This window comes from Canis lupus, unplaced genomic scaffold, assembly GCF_011100685.1.
Source record: "Canis lupus familiaris isolate Mischka breed German Shepherd unplaced genomic scaffold, alternate assembly UU_Cfam_GSD_1.0 chrUn_S2193H2393, whole genome shotgun sequence".
NCBI classification, from domain to species: domain Eukaryota; kingdom Metazoa; phylum Chordata; class Mammalia; order Carnivora; family Canidae; genus Canis; species Canis lupus.
Window position 1 is genome coordinate 15,376 of NW_023331075.1, and position 23,975 is coordinate 39,350.

The 23,975-nt window shown below is 41.6% G+C and overlaps 1 long non-coding RNA gene across 2 annotated transcripts; it reads right to left on the reverse strand.

Moving 5' to 3' along the window:
* Window positions 1–466: 466 nt before the first annotated feature.
* On the reverse strand, window positions 467–23,135 carry LOC119878993. Of its 2 annotated transcripts, XR_005387285.1 has the most exons (6): window positions 23,074–23,135; window positions 21,175–21,254; window positions 20,536–20,604; window positions 4,391–4,590; window positions 3,241–3,825; window positions 467–677 (listed from the first exon to the last, which is right to left on the reverse strand). It is a non-coding gene; the product is annotated as an uncharacterized LOC119878993 (long non-coding RNA). The 2 variants fall into 2 exon arrangements; XR_005387284.1 differs by having other exon boundaries at window positions 3,241–4,590.
* Window positions 23,136–23,975: the final 840 nt, after the last annotated feature.

The window sequence follows — 23,975 nt, forward strand, 5'->3', positions numbered from 1 at the left end:
GAGGGGGAAGGAAGTGAAGGCGCTGAGAGAGATCCCTTAGTTGGGAGCCCCTCCTTCTCCACCCTGGGGTCTGCAGGCTTGGACTGTCTGCACTCTGGGGTTCTAGGAAGCACTCAATGTGTGTGCATTGCATGGCCAAATCCAGGGGCAGAGCACACCAGAAGCAGGGGTGTGCGGTGGCCCGTGTCTGGGAGGGAACTTGCAGGCTGGTTGGAAGCTCCTGCCCAGCTCAGTGAAGAAGAACTATGGACTGGGGAGGGGGAATAAAAACAGTGCCCTGTGTCATCTGCACCTGTTGGAGAAACCACCTTTGTGGCAGGGACAGAAGCTTGGAGAAATCTGGCAGCTTCAAACCATCGCCACGATCTCTCTGGGCATCAGTGTCTTGTTCTGTAACACGGAGAGAGGGGTAATACCTCTCCAGATGACTTTATTCCTCCTGAGGGAGGACTTCCTGAATAGCAGTTGTCACGACACCGCTTTACCAGGGTGCAGGAGCAGCAGGAATGGGATTTCAGGGGGCACCAGCAGCGCAGGAGACGGCGCTTACCATCGGGGAAAGTGCCTACTGCTCTTCCACCTGCTGCACGCATGGAGGTGGCCTCCGCGGTGGGACAGGTGCGCCTCCCCCAGGGTGACTCCGAAATCATTGTGGGTGCCTAGTAAGCACTTCTTGGCTAGAGGTGGAGAAAAACAATGAAAAACTGGCACTTAAAATCTCCTGCACCAATTAATCATTTTGGGCACTTCGGTTTCATCTTCCCTGAGATACATCTTCTTTCTCATGCGAAGGGCTGTGAGGCCCTGGTGAATCAGGAGTGGGTCCAGCTGAGCCAGGTGGGTGTATTTTCTTGGTAGCCACCCCAATTTCTACTACCAAAGGTAAAGGAGGCGCCTCCATCTCTCTGAAGGCGCAGAAAAGCCCAGCAAAGTCAGTGCTGTCTTAACAGTGGGACTGAAAATGAACAGACGGCCTTGCAGTCTAGTGAATTCCCTGTCACATGGGTGTTCGGGGACAACACAGCACTTCCCATTCCACACACATCGGGCTGTGTGTGTTACCTTAGCCCCTGCACCAGTGTTCCAAGAGGAGGGCACAACTATTATCAGCCCCATTTTACAGACAAGGAGACTGACATTCCTGGAGATTAACTGGCCTCGGGTTTTGCAGCTCCACGTGGCCTTCTGAAAGCTTGGAAATCATGCCACTAGAGGTGGGCACAGGCTGCCAAAGGCGCCCGCCCAACTCAGTGGTAGTGAATTTCTCCACTGGAGAAGTCTGGAGTTAAACCTCAGAAAAGTTCGTATGGGTCAGCCTTACGACTGTGCTGGCCTTCCATCCAGGGCTGACTACCATCTCAAGCCACAGGGACTGGGAGGGAGAACAGCAGGGACGGGGCGGGGGTGGGGATGGGGTGGGGACTGCATCGGGAACCAGAGGGCAGATGACAAATCTGACTCTTAACCTTTCCCACTAGTGATACTGAATGCCCATGTGCACGTGTGTGCATGTGTGTGTGTGTGTGTGTGTTTATGTGTGTGTGTATAAGAGAGAGGTTTTAGGGAGGGAGGGTATTTTCTTCCTATGAATCTTTCTTTTTCTTTCTTCCTTTCTTTCTTTTTTTCAGCAAACCACAGACCAGTTACACATTCTTTGGCAGTTTCCTGAGGATGAACTTTAGATTTTTGTGGAGAGAGGAAAGAGAGAGAAAGAAAAAAAAAAGAAAGGAAAGAAGAAGGAAAGAAAGAAAGAAAGAAAGAAAGAAAGAAAGAAAGAAAGAAAGAAAGAAAGAAAGAGAGAGAGAGAGGAAAGGAAGGAAGGTAGGAAGGAAGGAAGGAAGGAAGGAAAGAGGGGAGGGGTCGGGTGAAAAAGTGAGACAGCAGCGCTCAGGCACACCCTCCACACACGACTCCTGGCAATAAGGAAGTGAGACTAGATCTTTTTCATGAATGGGCTTAACTCAGCCTTGCTGAACTTCCGCTCTCCCATTCACTAGCATTCAAATTTCACCTTCTGACCATCCAAGGCAGCTGGCTGCTGGCCCAGGAACTAGAAGCGGTTTGAGATCATCCCCCTGACCACAGGCAACTGTGTGCTTACAAGAATCTTCTTTTCTGAGCTGGTAAATCCAGAATGATCAGGATGTTTACAAGGATGCCAGATTCGAGGGGCACAGACCCCTGGATCCCCACCCTCACCCCCACCCCCAGCTACCTCAAGACTATTGCTTACACCCTGGGGAAGGTCAGAAATTGCAACAGGCAGTGCATGCAAAAGAAATGCTCCCGCCCAGGAGCTGGCTCCCTGAAGCCTTAATGCCTGCCTGAAAATTATGCTGGGGGAGAGCAGCCCATTTGGAAGAGGGCACTTTAGAGTTTTCCTTTTGGGGCTGTGGGGCAGTTAGCTGTGGCTGGTGGCTCTTGCAGGGGTATTCTTTCATTTTGGTGGGAGGTTGGTTGAGGAACAGGGAGCTCTCAAAGCTGCTGTCTTTTTAAAATCGGCCTGGAGGTTGCAGAGGGTTTGTCTAGGCAGTGGAAAGAGGGGCTGAGGGGTCTTGAGCAAGCCATTTAATTTTGCTGTGCCTCAGTTTCCTCATTGGTAAGGATGGGTCCTAACACCTCCCAGTGGGGCCTCTGGGACTACTGAATGAGCCGAGGCAAAAGACAGGGCTTCCCAGTGCAACCTACCCAGGCCCATGGGCTCTCAGATTAGAGAAGCCCCTGCTGCCACTCCTCAGGGAATAAGGAGCAGCTCTGCAGCCGCACGCGACCGGGATGGTGGCTGCCCCAGACTTCTGGTGAGCGGGCTGGAAGGGGAGGAGTGCAGGGATGGCCTGTTCTGGGCTCCAAAGATGGAGGAGGAAGGAGAAAGGTGGGGGGGGGGGGGGCAGACACCCCACGGGAGGCCGAGTTGCCCTTTCCCTGTCTGGCTCTCTCCTGTAGCCCCTTCCAGTGGAAGATCGAGCAGATAAGGAACATCGTTTTCCTGTGCCCACCCTTGTTCCCCTGGTCCCCGTGCTTGGACGGGCGAAAGGGGGTCCCCAAACGCCGCGGTCGGCCGAGTGACCTTCAGGGCGCCTCTCCACTTCCGGGCCAAGAGGCTCTCCTAAGGCCAAATCCAGGACAAAGTGCCTGCGAGCTGCATTCCACTCCCTGCAGCTGCTGTGCCGCGGGGCTGGGCTCTGGGCACTGGGAATGGACTCGGAAATACCAGTGGGCTTTGTTGGGCTGATTACTCACAGCAAAGGAATGACATCCATTTCATCGGACTTTCTAGGAACTGGCCTGCAGCTGGAGCGTCCTTGTCCCTCGGTCCCTCTCCAGCGCGGAGGCCGCTCGCAGAGGCCCGGTGCCGGGCGGGCGCGCAGCTCACGGTGGCCTCGTGCCAGCGGGCCCGGGAGGCACTGGTGCGAGTCTCGGTCAAGGAAGTTGGGCCCTGGGGCCCCCTCGCCGGGATAACTGGAGGCAGCCTTTCTCGACGTGTGTTTCTGGTCTTCTCTCTCCCTCGGCTTTCGTCTCGTCTCCCAGAGCAAAAGGGGGCTGCATCCCAGCAGGGCACAGTGGGGGAAGGCCCGGAAACTAGGACGAGTGTGATGTGGCCGTGGGACAGGCCAGGCCCGTGGGCCCTGCGCACCTGCGCCCCCCAGGAGCACGAGGAGCCCCGCGGGGATCACCAGCTTCTTCCCAGCTTCCACGGTCAGCAGATGGCAGAGCTAGGACTGAAGTCCACGTCTGCCCAGTTAGGAAGTGTGTGGGTGTCGCCACCACTTGATTTTGTGTGTTCCGTATTAGCTCTACTTCTATGAGAACGAGATGAAGCACTCCCTGGGGGGAAAGGCCACGTTGTATTTTTTTTCTCTGTCTCTACAAGATACCCAGAGCTTGTTTGAGAAAACAGCTGCCAGAGTATGCTGAGGTGGTGGCAACCCAGCTGTCTGAGGAGGCTGTGGAGGCCACAGCAGCTGGAGGGACCCTAGAGCAACCCGGGAACTTGTACCTCTGTCCAGGCTCCTCTTCCACCTGTACTCCCACCCCTCCCGCTGCTGTTCTCAGCTTCAAATCATTCCCTTCCCATCTTCCTCGTAGCCTGCCTGCCTATCGGTGGCTCTTGCAGCCTCAGGGCCTCCATGACTGCCCTCTCTTTGCAAATGCCTCTATTTATCATGAGCGCTGCCACCACAAGACTGACCTCCCCACTCTTCTTTCCCCCGTCACGATGTTTTTGTTTACTACCGGCTTCCACATATCCCTCTCTCTGTCTCTAGGCTCTGGACCACCTCATTCTCTGGATCCTCTCAGAGTATCTCCCATTCCAATGTCCCGTCAGAAGCTCTGATGGCTTAGTAACTATCCCAGCTAGACATTCCCATTGGTGAGGCTCACAACCTACTTTCAGGCAGCTGGCATTCTACAGAGGATCACAAGAGGCCATTGGTGATCCAAGTTGTGGCCAGGGCGGCAGCATCACGTGGTAGGAAGCATGTGGAATCAGTCTGATTATCCTCAGTTGAATGATGAGGGATCCAAAGCTCAGAGAGGTTAAGCAACTTGCCTGAGGTCACACATTTAGAAGACAGTGGAATCTAGAATCTAAATTAGAACACAAGTCATCTGCTTCAGAAGCCTGAGAATTTTCTGTTCTATTGTACCCTCAAGAAAAACTTAACTGGGTCTGGTTTGTTTTTTGTGTTGAGAGTCATTAATTACATTTTAAATTACAGAGAGATTATAATTTCTACAAGGTATTTCACTTGGTAGAGATTCTTTCACCTTGAAACTTCCATCATTCTGAATAAATGAAAGTGTATTATCATGAGTGTTAATGTCAATTTTAAATAAAACCCTTAGCATGAAGTCTGACATAGACTTGCTTGATAATATGATTCATAATTGTTTTGTTAATAACACCCTGATGATTGCTGTTTGAAAAAAGATAAAGCAATAGAATCACTAATAATAATACTGCAGAAACCTATTTAGTCCAAAACTGACATGAGAGCACTGGCCTTTGGGTTAAGAAGCTTGACTCTTTAGCTGCTGTCAGCTGGCTATGTGGCCTGGGGCAGGACGATGACCCTCCATTGAAAAATTAAAACGATTTGACCCTCCATCAAATGAGTGGCTCATCCCTTAGACACAGACACGGGGCTCAGTCTAAATAATCTCTCTGACTTCCTTCACCTCTGATTCTTGACAAATCTAGAAGTTTGGCTACGTAGCCTTGTAAGGGGCTGAAGTAAGTATGGAAACAAGTTTATAGTGAAGCCACACCAATAGACTTCCCCACCCCAGCAGTTGGGGTGGCCCTCACTGTACCTGACTGCGGGGACACACAGACGTTCTTGCTGGAACTCTGAAGTATTCTTATCTGAACCATGCTAACTAGTTGACCTTTAGGGACTCAAAAACTTCCTCCACGTTAGGGCTGACATACACAGGTCTTACCAGTGGCCAAGGCCACTCCCTCTGTTCTCATCTGTTGGACTCTGTGGGCAACAGAATTTCCATCCGCTCGAGCAGCTGCTGATAGCTGCAGGGTCTGGGGTGGTCTCTGTTAACCTGCCAGCTGCTTAAACAGCAGGCAGGAGGAGCTTCCTCTGGGTTCCTCTGGTCTGCAGCTGTTCAGAGCATCACTGAACAATGGCTGACTTCCACAACAAGAATGTGTCAAACCCAATTTTTTTTTAAGGCAGAAAATTATTTCAGGTTGGCTTATAAACTGGCCCAAATATGTTCTCTGAGATATGAAACATGGTGATAAAGTGCCCCCAAATAATGCCTCATACATAGCAAGCCCTCTGATGATAATGTTAGCTCACTGTTGTTAATGTCAGATCTCGCAGAATAATGAGATTAAAATGATGATGACATCCAAACTCGACTAACTCTTTTAAGACCAGCTCAGATTCCCCTTCCTCCAGGAATTTTTTCTGGACTCTTCAGCCTATATTCATTTCTAGCACTCACTCACAAACTCATTCATTCATTCATTCATTCAGCAAATGCTTTTCAAGTGCTTGGGGTTCTAGGTGTTGAGGATCTCCTGGCAGACCTATTCTAGTGGATGAAGACAGATAACAGACAATATACAAATTTTAAAAAGCCCAATAACATCTATTCATTCAGTCAATCAAAAATCTTACTATGTGCCAGACATAGTTTTAGGTATCAGAGATAGAGGATTGAATACAACAGACTTGGCTTCTCAACTTACGGAGCTTTCTTTTTGGTGGAGAGACAGACAATGAGCAAATGGATGAAAAAGTTTAGACATGGTAGATGTTTGAAGAAAATGCAATAGGGGCCTGTACCTTTGGTGAAAGAGCAGGGAACAGGGTGCTGCTTTAAGCAAGGAGGTCAAGTTTCAATTATTTCTAGAGAAGTCAAATCAAAATGAAAACTTGTATGTGATGTGATGAGCGCTGGGTCTTATACGCAACTGATGAATTATTGAACACTATATCTGAAACTAATGATGTACTGTATGTTGGCTAATTGAATTTAAATTAAAAAAAAAGCAAAAAGGCAAAATGAAAAGTTGTACTGCACTCACAGTCATATTGTTCAAGACCTCTCCCACTTAAACATCCCTGGAACATTGGCTTATAGCGGCCACTGACTGTATTGGAAGGATTTCTTAAGACTTTGGCAGAGAAGAGGGAAAGCTGCTCTGTAACTTGATTGAAGATACTTCGGCAGGGTCTCAGCTGCAAAGTCTTAAGAATCTGGGGCTTGTGGGAGCAGGGGCAAGTGCCGGGCAAGTGGTGTAAAGGAGCTTATGGCAGGGGCACTGTACACTCTAAAGACCTACTAGAACATGAAGTCTTGATTTCCAGTGAAAAGCATTGAATGACATCATGGGCAGCTGGAGCAAAGCCTGGCTCTTTCCCAAGCCTGCCATCTGATTTTCAGTCCTAACGAACCACTGCCTCACTTCTGTATCAAGATTTTAACTTTCAGAACACTTTTCTTGTAAGCTTGAGGTTTACAGCATCCTTGAAAGATAAAAGTGATAAATACGATTATCTCTGTTTTTGAGAGTGAGGAAGCAGAGAGAGAAAGGTCAAAAGTCTTATCCAAGGCCGCCCAGTAAGTTGGGGGAAAAATCAGCATTAGACCTCATTCAGAGCCCTTTGTTCTTCCCACTTCCGGGCTTATCAGGACTCTCATTTGCCAAATTTGCATGAAATATGCATCCATTCTTAATTCTTTTGTGCATTTAGAATAATTATCTGACTTGAGACTTCTTTGCAGAATAAACTTTCCTTCTCTTTGACTCCCTAGCTGCTGCCTGGAATTTTTTGTCTTCGGCCCCAACTTCCCACACTTCTGGATGGTGGAGAAGGAACCAGTAATGATGGGCAGTGTGGGAGGTAGACACTTGGGGCTACAGCTCAGGACAGCTGTCCTTAATTATGGAAGGGTGCACAAGAGCCCCCAGGCACACCCTGCTCCACCCTGTTTGCTGAATTCGGACTTGAAAACCTCACCAAGTGCATTGACCAGCTGGGACAGCTGCTGGCGGTTGGGCTGGTGGAGACCTACTGTAGGTCCCAGGCCTATCTTCCATCTTCCCCTCCTGGGTTTCCTTCCCCTTCAGGAAGATGCACCCCAGTGGATGTGGGTGGGCAGTGCCTTGTGAACCATGTGGAAAGAGGGCCATTTCCTATTCCTATGCTAATCTCCTCACTGGTCTCCTAACGTCTTCTCTCCATTCTTTCCATTCCAACATCCACAAAGCAATTATAGTAGGCTTTGAAGACACAGAACTCTACTTTTCTCCCCTGCTCAAAACCCATGAATCCCCCACCCTGCTCCTTGCCCCCTTATCTATGGACAAAGTACCTCTTACTCAGCTTCCAGGTCACAGCTTAAATGTCACCTTCCTTGATTCCTTAGACTAGATTGTATTCCCCTTTATATAGCATTTCTTCACTTCTATGAGATAGTAGCTGTCACAATTGTACTAAAAAAAAAAAAAAAAGCTAATCTTTTAACCCCTTAGAAGGTTCTCCTCTGCCCCTTCCCTCTCTTTGCTTCTTCCCTTCTTCCTTTTAGTAACATGATCTGTCATAGTGCCTAGGACACTGCCTGGCACTCCACACGTCTGTTGAGTGACTGAACAACCCACTTGCCTGAAGGGTTGGGAAAACTTTTAAGATCTTTAAATCTAGGGCAGCCCTAGTGGCTCAGCGGTTTAGCGCCGCCTTCAGCCCAGGGTGTGGTCCTGGAGACTCGGATCGAGTCCCACATTGGGCTCCCTGCTTGGAGCCTGCTTCTCCCCCTGCCTGTGTCTCTGCCTCTCTCTGTATCTCTCATGAATAAATAAATAATCTTTTAAGATAATTGAATCCAATGTGTCTCCTTGACAGCACTCCTGCCCAATGTATCCCATGTCTGCTTCAATGCCACTGTAGGGGGCGACTTGCCTCTCAGGGCAGCTGATCAATCTAAGAGGGGACCAACAAGTGGTTAAATGTTCAGCCTTCCTATGTTCCTTAACTCCTCTCTACCTTTGTTTCCCCATCCATAAATGGCGGTTATAATAACACCCACTTCACAGAAATGTTGTAATTATTAACTGAGATCAGGTATGTGAAATACAGTTTTTCACCATGATGGTTCAACAAATGTGAGTTATTATTATTATTACTATTATTATATAATCATCATCCCAGAAGGTGAAATTTTCTTTATGTCACACTGTTTTGTTTTATTTTTAAAGATTTATTTTATTTATTCACGATAGACACAGAGGGAGAGGCAGAGACACAGGCAGAGGGAGAAGCAGGCTCCATGCAGGAAGCCCGATGCAAGACTCAATCCCTGGTCTCCAGGATCAGGCCTTGGGCTGAAGGTGGCGCTAAACCGCTGAGCCACCGGGGCTGCCCTAAAGTCTTTGAAGACAGTATCTTGTTGACTAGGTCCTGTCTTCTCCAGTGTACCATGGGGCAGGTATTGTACCAGTTACAGTCTTCTCACTGTCTTTGCCCCCCTTTGAATAATCCCTTTTTGTCTATGTTCCCTCACTTCTCCGGCCATCCTAGAGATGAAAAAGGGGCTGGCCCAAACAGATCCAGGACCATGGGCAACAGAATAGAGTGACAAGGAATTATGTAGTCACTGGACACAGCCAAGGTGTGAGAAGCTTTATGGACTTTTTAACAAACCTTCGGGTTCTGAGTCTGTTACTGTGAGATGGGAACTGAAGGAACCAATGTGGGGAGACCCGGTCTGATCTCAAGCAAAATTGATCTACTCCAATCCACCATTTGTTTTCTTCCTACCTTTCTCTTTCTTTCTTTCTTTCTTTCTTTCTTTCTTTCTTTCTTTCTTTCTTTCTTTCTTTCTTTCTTTCTTTCTTTCTTTCCTTTCTTTCTTTCTTTCTTTTTTGCCTTTTTCTTTTTTTAAGGATATAACTTAGGTGCCTACATGCTACTCCAGCTTACAATATAGAATGTCTTGCCTAAACAACCACCAAACCTGTGCAGATCCTCTTTTAGGAACTTACCAGTCTTTTAAAATACGTTTCAAGATCTTTTCTCTCATGAGTTAAAATACCATATTAGTTCCTGCTAAAGTGTTAATGACTAACCTTAGTTCCCCTTCCTGCTTGGCATCCCCACCCCCTGCCCCCAAGAATTGGATAAATTTGAATTTTAGAATAAATTGCAGGGTCAATGAGGAAGTTAATTTTGAGCAGGTGGAGACCTAACCTAGGGCTGTCCAATTCACAATGTGTAGGTAGCTTCCTACTGCACCTATGCGTTAAGCTAACCAACCCCACAAATACGATCTTGTAGAAAGGAGGGCCAATCCAGTGAAGTCAGTTAATATGAAGACCGCCATCTACTGGCTGATGGTCACTAATGGACCTATTGGTGTGCTCAGTAAGTTATAGCTGCTGCATGGAGTTCCCTGATTGGAATGCCTGAATGAGGAAGACAGGGAGTGTCCCCCCATTCTTTTACTCTAAACTTCCTTTTGTCTTATTCTTTTATTGTACTTTGATTCCTTAAGATACATAACATGTCACAGAGCCTTTGAACTGAAAGGGATCTTGGAGCTGAAGGGTATACATGTTGTAAGCCATTAACACTTTAGTATAAATTAATACATCCGACTACCACCAGTCCAGAAATTGAGCTGAAATTCTAAGGGGATGGAAACTGGTTGTCTTCCTTCCTCCTTTCATTCCTCCATGCCTCTTTTCTTTTCTCTCATTCCTTCCATCTCTCTCTCTCCCTCTATCTCTCCCGTTTCTCTGTCTTATCATTGAATATAGAAGTCTGGCTCAAGAACAAAATATTAGGGATCCCTGGGTGGCTCAGCAGTTTGGTGCCTGCCTTTGGCCCGGGGCACAATCCTGGAATCCCGGGATCGAGTCCCACATCAGGCTCCTGGCATGGAGCCTGCTTCTCCCTCTGCCTGTGTCTCTGCCTCTCTCTCTCTATGTCTATCGTGAATAAATAAATAAAATCTTTTTTTTAAAGAACAAAATATTACCTATGAATAGGAAAGAAGGGCAAACATTTTTATTTACCAAGAGATAACTGTGGACATTTTTAAAAGGTCTAAGTCCATTGGCCTTACTTACCCTAACAAAATTCATTTGTGCCTATTTCTGAATCTCTGAAACAAATGCAACTCCTCCTGAAATCTCCCCAATCTTCGAGATCCCTTATTTCCAGTTTCTTCAACCCCTCTAGCAGTCTCCTACCTCCCTTTCAGTAAGAAGTGTAAATATTTTTGCCATATTCTTATGCACCTTTCATGTGTGGTGTGTTTGTTTCATGTATGTCTCCCTGGCTTCTTGTCATGGGCTATTGCTTCCTGAAGACATTTGACTTCTCTTTCTTAATACCTCACCATTGCACTAAGTATAAATTCAACACTGCTGCTTACCCAACTAGGTACATTCATTGGTTAGGGCTCAAACAGTACTGAAATGATGGACAAGAAGGTCTTTAAGTTCAGATAACATTCTAGATACACCTGCTTCTGTGTGTGTGGGTGGCAAGAAGGGAAAATAATGTTTACCAGCTGGAGTGTGAGTGTGCCTGAGGAGACATGAAGACTTACCAAGGGATATTCAGGCATGAGTTGATTTAAGGGAATCGGTTTCTAGATCCTTAATTCCATTTCTACCCTTCCCTGAAGTTGATCTGCTTGACAACACACCCGCATTGGCTGGTTCTCTGTTCTTGCCTATTCTTTCTCAATAGCTCTTTGCTCATTTTATAAAAAAGAAAAAATTCATTAACTTTTATTCATCCCCAAACTTATTATGGTGCATTAAGGCAAGTATAAAAACCTTGATGGCATCAAGGGGTAACTGGGAATATTAAGGAAGACAACATAAAACTCGAAGCTTTGTGTCTTTCCTTGTCATATACAGATTTCTGTTAAGGGCAAAGCATGGCATTAGAAATGGGGTACTTTGCCCCATTTGGAAGATATTTTGAATTCAGATATATTGCACAATGAGCTAGGAAACGTGATATTTTTTGTTTAATGAATCTTCTCATCCATATCCCAGTGATTGTCAAACAAAATACTGCAATCATGCAAATCCCATAAAAATACAGTGAGTGAAGACAGGAAATAGGCAAGGTGGTGGTACATTACTTCATCCAGGTGATATATGATAAATTCATGGTAAGAGTTCAAGCTCTCTCTCTCTCTCTCTCCTCTCTGTATCTATCTGTCTATCATCTTAGAATGTAGACTGTTTGCTGTGAGGACATATATTAACACACTGATTTGGATTACAAGATTAAAACTAAGTGTGATGGTTTTCTTTTTTGTTTGGATAGAGAATAAATCTACCCTGGGTGATTACTTTTACAATGATAATTACTTTCAATGATTAGGCTATGATTTGTGAGTGTTTGTAAATGATTGTGGAAGTTATTCATAAACTTTGTTAAATCTGAAGCTTACATTTAAAAAATCTACATTTTGAAAAGTTTGACAATAATAAAATTAAGAATATGATCATGTAAAATAATTTTATAAAAGTTGTTGGCATATGTGTGCTGAAATTAACACTATTTCAATTTATCTTACTCTTTCTAAGTGTATCAAATTAGAAGGTGCCACCAAGAAAAAGAATAGTAAGGATACTAAATCTTTTGATGAGTCCAGGTAAAGCATTTTAGTGACTCTTCAGAAGCAGAGAAAGCTAATGACTGCAAAGACTGAACACTAGGTATTTGTAAGTCAGATGTTTTCCAATTCTTTGCTTTCAAAGATATCAGAGGAGGACCTAATCGAGTTGTCAGCTGATAGATTATTAAAAATAATTCTTGATGATAGAGCTGTATGTTATTTTTGGCATAGAACTTGGAAAGAGTTCAGAGAGTTAAATCATATTGCTATAATAAAACTCCTTCCAAACTTATTTATGTGAACAAAGTTTCCCAGCACTACTTCTATAAAAATGAAAAGCAGGAATAAAATAGATACTGATGCCTGTCTAATTCTAATAACAAGTAATATCATGCATGGCTACATAAAGCAATTAAAATTAAAGCCTTAATCTTTTCATTAAGAAATAATTTTCCAGTAAAAAATTCTTAATTGAACTTCTCATTTAGAGGAAATAGATTCACATGTAGTTGTAAGAAATAATGCACAGATATCCTGGGTAGCTTTTATCCAACGGTAACATCTTGCAACACTCTAGCACAATATTATAACCAGGACATTGATAACAATATAGTCAAGATACAGAATATTTCCATTACCACCAGGATTCTTCAGGTTGACCTTTTATAAACACACCTAGCTTTCCTCCATCTTGCCCCTTCTTAACCACTAATTTGGTCTTCATTTCTGTTATTTTGTCATTTCAAGAATGTTTTAGGATAGAATTATCAACTACGCAACCTTTTGGGCTTGGCTCCTTTCACTCAGCAACGTTCCCTGGAGGTTTATTCAGGCTGTTGTGTGTACCAATAGTCTGTTCCTTCTTACTGTTGAGTGATATGCCATGGTATGGATGTCCTACGTACAATCTGTTTAACCACTCACACAGCGAAGGACATCTGGGTTGTTTTCAGTTGGGAGCTATTACAGGAAAAGCCTCTATAAATACTCATACACAGGTTTTTATGTGACTAAGTTTTCACAGAAGTTCCCTGGCATAAATATCCAGGAGTCCAATTGTGGGATCACATAGAGGTTGCATGTTTAATTTTTAAAAAGCGCCGAAGGGTCTTCCTGAGTGACTCTTACCCTTTTTCGTTTCCACTAGCAACGTATGAGGGATCCAGTTTCTCTGCATCTTCACTGGCAGTCAGTGATCTTCCTTTTTTAAACGTGTGGTTTTGTAATAGACTTTAAATTTTAGGATCCGTTTAGATAGGTAGAAAAGTTGCAAAGATAGAAGAGAGGTCCATGCAGCCCTCACTCAATTTCCCTTACTGTTAACATGTTACATCTGTCTGGTCCCATTGTCACAACTAAGGAATCAACATCGACACATCACTTTTAACTAAATGTCGCAGTTTATTTAGGTTTCACTAGTTTGTTCCTAGTGTCCTTCTTCTGTTAGGGGATTCCACCAGGGGACCACATTACTTTTATCTGTCGCATCTCTTTTGTCTTATCTCTGTAACAGTTTCTCAGATTTCCCTTGTTTTTAAAGACCCTAACAATTTTGAAGTGCACCGGCCGGCCGGGTAGTTTATAGAATATCCTTCAATTCGGGTTTGTTTTGTTTCCTCAAGGTTAGCCTGAGGTCGTGGGTTCAGGGAGGATTACCACAAAGAAGAGGTGCCATTGTCATCACATCATACCAAGGGTGCTTGCGATCATGACTTATGATGTCAACCTTGATCACCGGGCGAGGGAGAGTCTGTCAGGTTTCTCCACTGTTGAGTTACTCTGTTTCTCCCTTTCTGTAATTTTTTTTTCTCTTTAAAAGCAGGTTACCAACGGCAGACCACCCTCATGGGGTTAGGTGTTAATCTCTACCTCTTTGAGGGAGGGGTTCCTGCATAAATTCTCTGGAATTCTTCTTTATGGGAGATTGCACTTAAAAAAAATTACTAGACATTATTTGTTAGAGCATTTTTAAGGTTTCAGAAAAATTGAGAATACAGAAAGTTTCCATAGACATATTCTCTTTCCTCCTTCTCTCCCCTCCCCAGCATATAATTTCTCCTATTATTAACATATTCCATTAAGGTGGTGCATGTTATAATTGGTAAACAATTACTGATACATTGTTATTAACCAAAACTCATATTTCACATTAGGATTTACTCTTTTATAATTCTTTGGGTTTTAATAAATGTATAATGTTACATATTGCCCATTAGAGTATTAAAATACAGTGTACAAAATAGTTTCATTGCCCTAAAAATTCCTGTACACCCTCCCTCTCACCTTGCAAATCCCTTACAACCAATGATTTTTTATTTTTATTTTTATTTTTTTTTAATTTTAACCAATGATTTTTTAATTGTCTCCATAGTTTTGCCTTTTTAGAATGTCATGTATTTGGAATCATAGAGCGTGTAGTCTTTTCAGATTGATTTCTTTCACTTAGCAATATGATTTTAAGGTTTCTCCATGTCTTTTCATGTCTTGATAGCTCATTTTTTCTTATTACTGAATAATAATCCATTGTACGGTTGTACCACCACTTGTTTAGTCAATTACCCACCGAAAGATACTCATTATTTGGTAATTATGAATAAGGCTGCTAGAAACATTTGTGCACACAGTTTTGTGTGGACACAAGTTTTTATTCATGTGGGTAAATAGCAAGGAATGCAATTACTGGATTGTATGGCAAGACTACCTTTAGCTTTGTAAGAATATGCCAGCATGTCTTACAAAGTAGCTGTACCATTTTGTATTCCTACCAGCAATGAATGATAATTCCTATTGTTCGATCTCCTTTATGGCATTTGGTGTTATCAGTGTTTGGGGTTTTAACCATTCTAATAGATATGTAGTGCCTGTTTTTTAAATGTACATTTCCCTAATGATGTATTATGTTGAACATATTTTTATGTTTATTTGCAATTATATATCTTTTTTGGTGAGGTGTCAGATCTCTTTTTTTTTTTTTTTTTAATTTTTTTTATTTATTTATTTATGATAGTCACAGAGAGAGAGAGAGAGAGAGGCAGAGACACAGGCAGAGGGAGAAGCAGGCTCCATGCACCGGGAGCCCGACGTGGGATTCGATTCCGGGTCTCCAGGATCGTGCCCTGGGCCAAAGGCAGGCGCCAAACCGCTGCGCCACCCAGGGATCCCGGTGTCAGATCTCTTGCCCACTTTGTAGTTGTATTGTTTGTTTTCCTATTGTTGGGTTTTAAGAGGTTTTTTGGGGGTGTATTTTAGATAATAGTCCTCTATCAGATGTGTGTTGGCAAAGATTTTCTCCCAGTCTTTGACTTGGCTTTTCATTCTCTTGAAAGTGTCTTTCATAAAATAGAAGTTCTCAATTTAAATGAAGTCCAACCTATCAGATTTTTTCGTTCACAGACTATGTTTTTTGTGTTATATTTGAAAGTCATGGCCAAATATTATCTCATGTAGATTTTCCTCAGGTTATCTTGTAGACGTTTTATAGTTCTGTCTTTTACATGTAGGTTTAATGATCCACTTGGAGTTAATTTTTGTGGAAGTCGTAAGGTGTGTGCCTAGATTACATTTTTTTTTTTGCATGTAGATGTCCAATTGTTCTCAGTAATATTCATTGAAAATACTGTCTTTTTTCCATTGACTTTCCATTCATCCTTTACCTAAGATCGGTTGAGCATATTTGTATAGGTCTCTTTGTTTTGTTCCACTGATCTATTTGTGTATACTTTCACCAACGCCACACTGTCTTGATTACTGTAGTTTTATGGTAGGTCATGAAGTCGGGTAGTGTCTATCTTCTGCCTTTGTTCTTCAATATTGTGTTGGCTATCCTGGCTTTTTTGTCTTTTCATGTAAACTTAGAATCAGTTTGCTGATATTCTCAAAATTAGTTGCTGGGATTTTGAATGGGATTGTGTTGGCTCTATAGACCATTTGGGAGGAACTTTAATACTTGAACAATATTAAGTCTTCCTATTTATGAATATGGAATATTTCTTTATGTTTTTATGTCTTTGATTACTTTCCTCAGAGGTTTTTTTTCCTCATATAGATCTCTTTTACATTTTCTTAGATTTATATATAAGTATTTCATTTTGAGGCATGCTAATATAAATGGTAGTGGGTTTTTAATTTTTAAATTCCAAATATTCATCGCTGGTATATAGGAAAGCAATTGACTTTTGTATACTAATGTTGTATCCTGCAACCTCTTTATAAACACTTATTAGTTCCAGAAAGCTTTATTTTGTTAATTCTTTGGGATTTTCTACATAGATAATCATATCATCTGCAAACAAAGAAAGTTATATTTCTTCCTTCAGAATATGTATACCTTTTACTTTCTTTCTTCTTTTATTAAATTATCTGGGAATTCTAGTATGATGTTGGATTGGAGTGGTGAGAGAATATATTTATTTTCTTGGATCCAAGTGTATCTTATTTTAACTATTCTGAAGAGTATGCAATGATAGCTCATGATTTTACTTGCATTTTCTTTGTGGCTAATGATATTGAATATCTTTTCAAGTACTTATTTGCTGTCCATATATTCTCTTTGGTACAATGCCTTTTCATGTGTTCTACCCATTTTCTAATTGGATTGGTTTTTGTTTGTTTTACTTGTTTTTTACTGTTAAGCTCTGAGAGTTTTTTTAATACATTCTAGATACTAAGTACTCTGTCAGTTTGCAAATATTTTCTTCCGATCTTTGGCTTGACTTTTTATCCTCTTAACAGGGTCTTTTGCTGAGCAAAAATTTTAAATTTTGATAAACTCTGATTTATCAGCTTTTCCTTTTATGGATCACACTTTTAGTGTTATGTCTTAAAACTCTTTGGTTAGTCCTAGATCCTCATGATTTTCTCTTTTTTTTTCCTAAAAATTTTATAGTTTTATAATTTACAGTTAAATCTATGATCCATCTTGAGTCAATTTTTGTATAAGGTGTGAAACTTAAGTTGATGTTTTTTTGTTTTGTTTTGTTTGTTTTGTTGTTAATATATCTATGGCTGTCCATTTGTGCCAGCACCATTTGTTGAAAAGGCTATCTTTTCTCCACTGTGTGTCTTTTGTACCCTTGACAAAAAGGAGTTGGACACATGTTGTGGGTCTATTTTTGTGTTTTCTGTTCTGTTCTAGTCTCTCTATGTCTATTCTTCCACCAATAACACACAGTCTTGATAATTGACTTATTGCACCTATAAAGCAAATCTTGAAATCAGGGAAAATGGTTTTTCCTAATTTCTTTCTCTTTTTTGAAATTGTTCTGGCTGTTCTAGTTCCTTTGCCTTTCCATGCAAATTTTAGAATAATCTTGTGACTATTTGACAAAAATCTTGTTGGGATTTTGGTAAGAAGTATGTGTACCTGTATATCAATTTGGGGAGAATTGACATATTTGCTGTGTTGATTCGTACAGTACATGCACGCAGCATGTCTCTCCATTTAGATCTTATTGATTTCTTTCATCAGCATTGTATAATTTTAGGCATACATGTCCTGTACATGTTTTGTTAGATTTATACATCAGTATTTCGGCTTTTTGATCAATTGTAACATGGCATTATATTTTTTCTTTTGGTGCCCATTTGCCTATATACAGTTTATGGGAATCAATTTATTGATTTTTGTATGAATATCTCATAGTCTGTGACCTTGCCAAACTCATTTATTTGTTCGAGGTAGTCTTTTGCAGATTCCTTGGAATTTTCTGCGTGGACAATCATGTGATCTGCAAGTATGGGTAATTTTATTCCTTTTTTCTGATCTATATGATTTTTATTTTTTTTCTTGCCTTATTGTCCTGGCAAGAACTTCTAGCACTATACTGAATAAAAGCCGTGAAAGTAGACATCATTGCCTTGTTCCCAATCTTAGGAGGAAAGCATTTTAGTTTTTTACCTTTAACTGTGATGTTAGATGGAGGTGTTTTGTAGATTTTCTTCATCAAGCCGAGGAAGTTCCTCTCTATTCCTGTTCTTTTTTCCTAAAAATTTTTATGTTGAATAGATATTGAAATTTGTCAAATGTTTTTTATGCATTGGTGGATATGATCATACATGTTTTCTTATTTTCTGTTTTTAATATGACTGATTACATTGATGATTTAAAAATACTGAACTAGCCTCACATTTCTGGGATAAACCCCACTTAGTAATGGTGTATAATTCTTTTTATATGTTGTTGAATTCTATTTGCTTATTTTATTAAGAACTTTTGTCTATATTTATGAGGTTTATTCGTCTATAGTTTCCTTCTTTCCTTCTTTCCTTCCTCCCTCCCTCCCTCCCTCCCTCCCTCCCTCCCTATCCTTTTCCTTCCTCCCTCTGTCTCTTTCTTTCCTATGTTCTTTCTTCCATCTTTGGTTAGTTTTGGATCTTGATAATTATAGCCTCATAAAATGAACTAGAATGTATTTCCTCTTCTATTTTCTGGAAGAGATTGTGTAGAATTGGTGTTAATTTTTCTTTAAATATTTGGTAACTTTTTCCACTGAAACCATCTGGGTCTGGAGATTCCTTTGGGCAGGAGTTTTAAAATTATGAATTCTTAATTGTCATATGGTTTTCCAGATTGTCTTTTTTCATCCTGGGTGAGTTATAATTTTTATAATTATTTGAAAGGTTGTTTTTTGAGATATTAATCTATTTCATCTAAATTGTCAAGTTTATGAGAGTAGAGTTGTTCATAGAATTTTATTATTATTTTGATGTCTTCAGACTCTGTAGTGATATCCACACTTCCATTCCTGATATTGGTCATTTATATATTTTCTCTCTCTTATTATTTTTTCTTTGTCAGTCTTGCTGAGGGTTTGTAAATTTTATTCTTCCTAGAGAACCTGCTCTTTATATCACAAATTTTCTTTATTGCTTTTCTGTTTTTAAACTTCATTGATTTCTCTTCTTACCTTTATAATTTTCGGTCCTTCTGCTTGCCCTGGGGTTCATTTGCTCTTCATTTTCTAGATTGTTGAGGTGGAGATTTGGCTTATTGATATGAGACTTCCCTCTTTTCTAAAGTAAGCATTTAGTGCTACATACTTTCCTCTCAGCATTGCTTAGCTGTGTCCCACAACTTTTGATATGCTGTATTTCATTTCCTTTCAGTTCAATGTATTTTTGGATTTCCCTTGAGACTTCCTCTCTTCTCATGGATTATGTAAAAGTGTTTTGATATTTTCCTGTTATCTTTCTGTTATTGATTTCTAGTTTGATTTCACTTGGTTGGAGGACACAGTCTATATTATTTCAATTCTTTTAAATTTTTTGAGGTTTGTTTTATGACCAGGATATGGTATGTGTTGCTACTTTTTATTAAAAGTTTCTCTTCTTACTGAAATGTATAATATTTTATATTGTCTTGATCAATTATGTACTACTAATAGTTGTTATTATAACATAACATAAAACAATAATTTTGACAACTAGAACATAACAGTTACAGGAGCTTCTGTGTGGCTCAGTTGTTTAGGCATCTGACTCTTGATTTTAGCTCAGGTCATGATCTCAGGGTTGTGAGATCCATGCTGGGCATGAGCCTGCTTAGGAATCTCTCTCTGCCCCTCTCCAGGCCACCTCCCTCAAGCTCTCTCTCAAAAAACAAAACAAAACATAACAGTTACAGGTATTTTGAAAAATTATGTTTTTGAACTTATTTTTGTTGAATAAAATTACAATAGGTATAGTAGAAATGCAATTTAAGGAGAAAGAAAACCATATAAAATTCTCAACCACAAAGAAGAACTCATTCATAATTTTTAAATGGATGATTTTGTATATCAAATAATTATCATAACTATTTTCCATTGGATCCATGTAAAAGTGTGACTTTGGAATTTTATTTTCAAATGCCAATATTTATAATACCCTGGAAATTATCCATCTTATTTACAAATTTAAACTTTTTTTTAAAAGATTTTTTTTTATTTATTCATGAGGGACACAGAGAGAGAGAGGCAGAGACACAAGCAGAGGGAGAAGCAGGCTCCATGCAGGGAGCCCGATGTAGAACTCCACCCCGGGACTCCAGGATCATGCCCTGAGCTGAAGGCAGACCCCCAATGGCTGAACCACTCAGGCATGCCTACAAATTTAAGCTTTTGATGTAAACTTTCAGATGTTGACTTACAAATGACAGAAAGAATAAATAACTTTTAAAATTCTGTATGTGTGTGGTAGGGCCAGGGTGTTAAGTAAGCAAGTGACAACTAAAGACCACTGCTCTGGAACACAACACTAGATCAGTGAGGAGGCATGGATGAAGAGGAGTATGTGATTAAGATGGTTTACCTTGTTGGGTATTTATTCAGTAGTTCAACTAGACATATTAAGTATCACTTATTATTATATGCAACTTCTTCTGCTAAGTGCTAAGAAGGTATAGGTGACTGATTCAAGGCCCCAGCCCTCAGGCAGATCATCACTTACCAAAGAAGGATCAGTAACAACACCGTTCCGTTGTCTGTGTCTAGCCCTGTCTTCCAGCCTTACTTGCTGCTATGGGACAATGGATGAGGATTTGTAGGGCTGTTGCTTTTTTTTTTTTTTTTTAAGTTTATTTATTTTTTAAGTAATCTCTATACCCACCGTGGGGCTCGAACTCATGACCCCAAGATCAAGAGTCACAAGTTCCTCCAACTGAGCCAGCCAGGCACCCCAGGGCTACTGTTTTTTAAACCTAGACCATGGAACTATATATATAGCCCACTCCACACTTCCTATAGTTACCCTCCTGCACAGCACATCATTATCAGTACTAAGTAGTTCACATAGTGAGAAGAATAACAGCACACAAGCTATCAAGACTTGAACAAAGGAGTGCCTGGCTGGAGCTATGCTTCCTACTTCCTACTCTTGATTTTGAGGGCGGAGTCCTGAGTCCAGCTCCGACCTCAGCATTTAGTCTACTGGAGATTCTCTGTCCCTCTACCCCTCCCCCATGCATATGCACGCTCTCTCTTGCTCTCTCTCTCTCAAATAAATAAATAAATCTTAAAAAAAAAAAAAGACTTAAGCAAATTATGGTCAAATGGCTTAATCACAGAAGTTTGGCTTAAGCTGGCTTACCAACAAAAGAAGTCTGGCTTCTCCGTGCAGACCTTTTCCACCCCAGGCCAGCTTGACTTCTTCCAGAGCAGCCACTGCTCCTTGAAGAAGCACAATGCAGAACAGTGAGGTGGGAGGACCTAGGACTAGATTCTTGTCCTAGCTGTAATTTTGTGTCACCTTAAGTAAGTGGCTCCCCTTTTTTAAGTCCCAATGTCTCTATCTGCAAAAGTAGGAGGTTGGATTGGAGATTTATGGGACCCTTCAGTCTGAGGACTCTGTGATTCTAAGTCTCTTCTGGCTGGCCCTATATACAGTCCCCAAGTTCCAAGCACACCTTAATATTTGCTAGAGTTTCTCACTCTGAATTATATTCATTGCCTTGTCTTTAAAAATTTGGCTCTTCCTTAGTCCAAGTCCCACCAATTTATTGTCTCCCCCTGCTTACTTTCTCTGAGAGTATCAATAGTTCTCCACATTTTATGCTCCAGCTATTTCCTCCAGCTGCCTCCCTCAGCACACAGGGTCTGTGCCTGGCTGTTTCTTGATTCAGTTCATACTTCCTATCTTCCAGAGTCAGCCAGGCACTTTCTAATTCCTGAGTCGTTATTAATTCATTAATGCGGTCCACACCCACAAGATAGCATTCAAGGGAAAGATTGCCTACACCTAACAACAGGCAACTCTTCCAAGCACCTTGGAGGTGACTCTTCTCCCCTACACAAAGGAGGCCTTTGGACCTCAAAGGCTGAGTGAGCCCTACTGAAGCTGAAATACTGTGGCTTTCGCATGTGATGCAGATTAGTCTTTAAACGTACCACTCAAGAGAATATAGTGCAAAGTCAGATAATCCAAGACTATATGGAATTTAAATTTTGTGTCTTTTGGAATTTAATCTTTTGTGTCTATCAGCCATCACAGTATCTGGGAGCCGTCCAAACACATTAATATTTCTCTGCACTATAATTGACAATTAGAGGAGCACCTGGCTGGCTCAGTACATGGAGCATGCAACTCTTGTCTCAGGGTCATGAGTTTGAACCCCACGTTAGGTATAGGGATTACTTGAAAAAAATAAAAATAAAATAAAATAAAAATAGACAATCAGGTACCAAGTGCACTGTACCATCTATGTGGTGTTCTTGCTAATGAAATGAACCTCATCAAGCTTTTCCAGCTATACGTTTGCAGGGAATACGGGAGATAGAAGAACAAGTCAAACACACTCCACAGAAGCAATCCAGCAAATCAGGATTGTGAAGCATTCGTCCAGAAAATGGACACAGTTTCTTTAATAATCAATGAAATGGAAAGGGAAAAGAGAGGATAAAAATGTAAATTAAGAAGCTTAGAAAACTTGAAACCAAATGCAGTACATGCATCTCGTTTGTATCCTGAGTCAAACAAGCCAATGTGAAGAGGCATTGATGACACAGAAGGAAAAATTAGAGCTGAACTGGGTATTAGGTGACACGAAGAAATGTTTATCTGTGTGAGGTGTTTGGTTTTGTGATTCTGTATGAAATCGCTCCTTCCACTCTCCTTCCCCCTTTGAGCTACATATGGAAGTATTTAGGGGAAAAAGACACAATGTCAGGAATTTTCTTTAAAGTACTATAGAAAAAAAAAAGAAGAAGAAGAAATGGTTAGATGGAGTAAGTATGGCAAAATGTTGGTAATTGTTGGACCAGGGGGATGGGAGCTCATTTCCGATTCTGTGGTTTTTCTGTATGATTAAAAACTTTCAGTGTAAAAAACTTCAAAAAAAAAAAAAAGATCTGGGAAATGCCAATGTTTTGGCATCAAAATGATACGTGACTGTTGGCAAAGCCCATAATTACACCTCTGAGTTTAGTTTTATGGCAGAGAGTGCGAGTGCTGAAGTCAGGACAAGATGGCAATTGTAGCTCTGTCACTTACTGGCTGCGTGACTTTAGACAACTCGATAAATGTCTCTGAACCTCATTTCCTTATGTGGTTCCTGTGGGAGCAAATGAAACATGCATATAAGGTGCTTAGCAAAATAGACATTTAGTCAATAGCTTAAACAGAAGCTACTGTCATCGTTAACCTTAAACCCAGAGCATCAGAGAAATCCTTTGTCAGGCGGTGCATCCTAGCTTGGGTTCAGAAAATAGAAATTCGGAGAAGTAAGATAAGAACCAGGAAAAAACGTGCCACAAGTAGCCCATACTCTCAGGGCTGCACGAGGGTTGGAACACCCCAAGGATGAAGCTGTGACTCCTGCAGGCGGCCTCATTAACCTCCAGCACCCTGGCTAAGGTAGGAAGGGGCAGTGTTCTGAGATGAGGCCCCGCCCAGGGATCAAGCAGAGAAGGGAGCCAATTAAGAGCCCTAGGAGAGGGCTGGGGGTCCAGGAAGAAGACTCGGGTAAGCCTCCCAGTTTGTGCTGCACCCACTAGGAGCATTAGTTGCTGGGAAGAATCTAAATGTATAGTGTGTTGTTGTTGAAATGTTTTCTTCTGACAGTCCGCTGTGCATTTTCTCTCATGGTGCTCATATTCCCCAAACTGGAAAGTGAAATCGTTTGCAGACTCCCAAGGGAAGCTGGAGCCCCGGATTCATTTTTCCCTAGAGAAAGCATGTTCCCTGGAAATTAGAGAAGGTAATTGGAGAGGCCTAGGGAAGAAAGGGACCTGCAAGGGTCATTGGGTCCATCCTCTAGCCTCCAGGCAGGAGTGAGACTAACCCGTTCCAGATGGCAGTTGTCCCTGTCTGCTGGAGACCGCCAGCAGAGACCCTCGCAGCCTGATTCAGCAACTCATTCCAGAGGAGGGCCCCAGCGAGAACTTGCGTCTCCT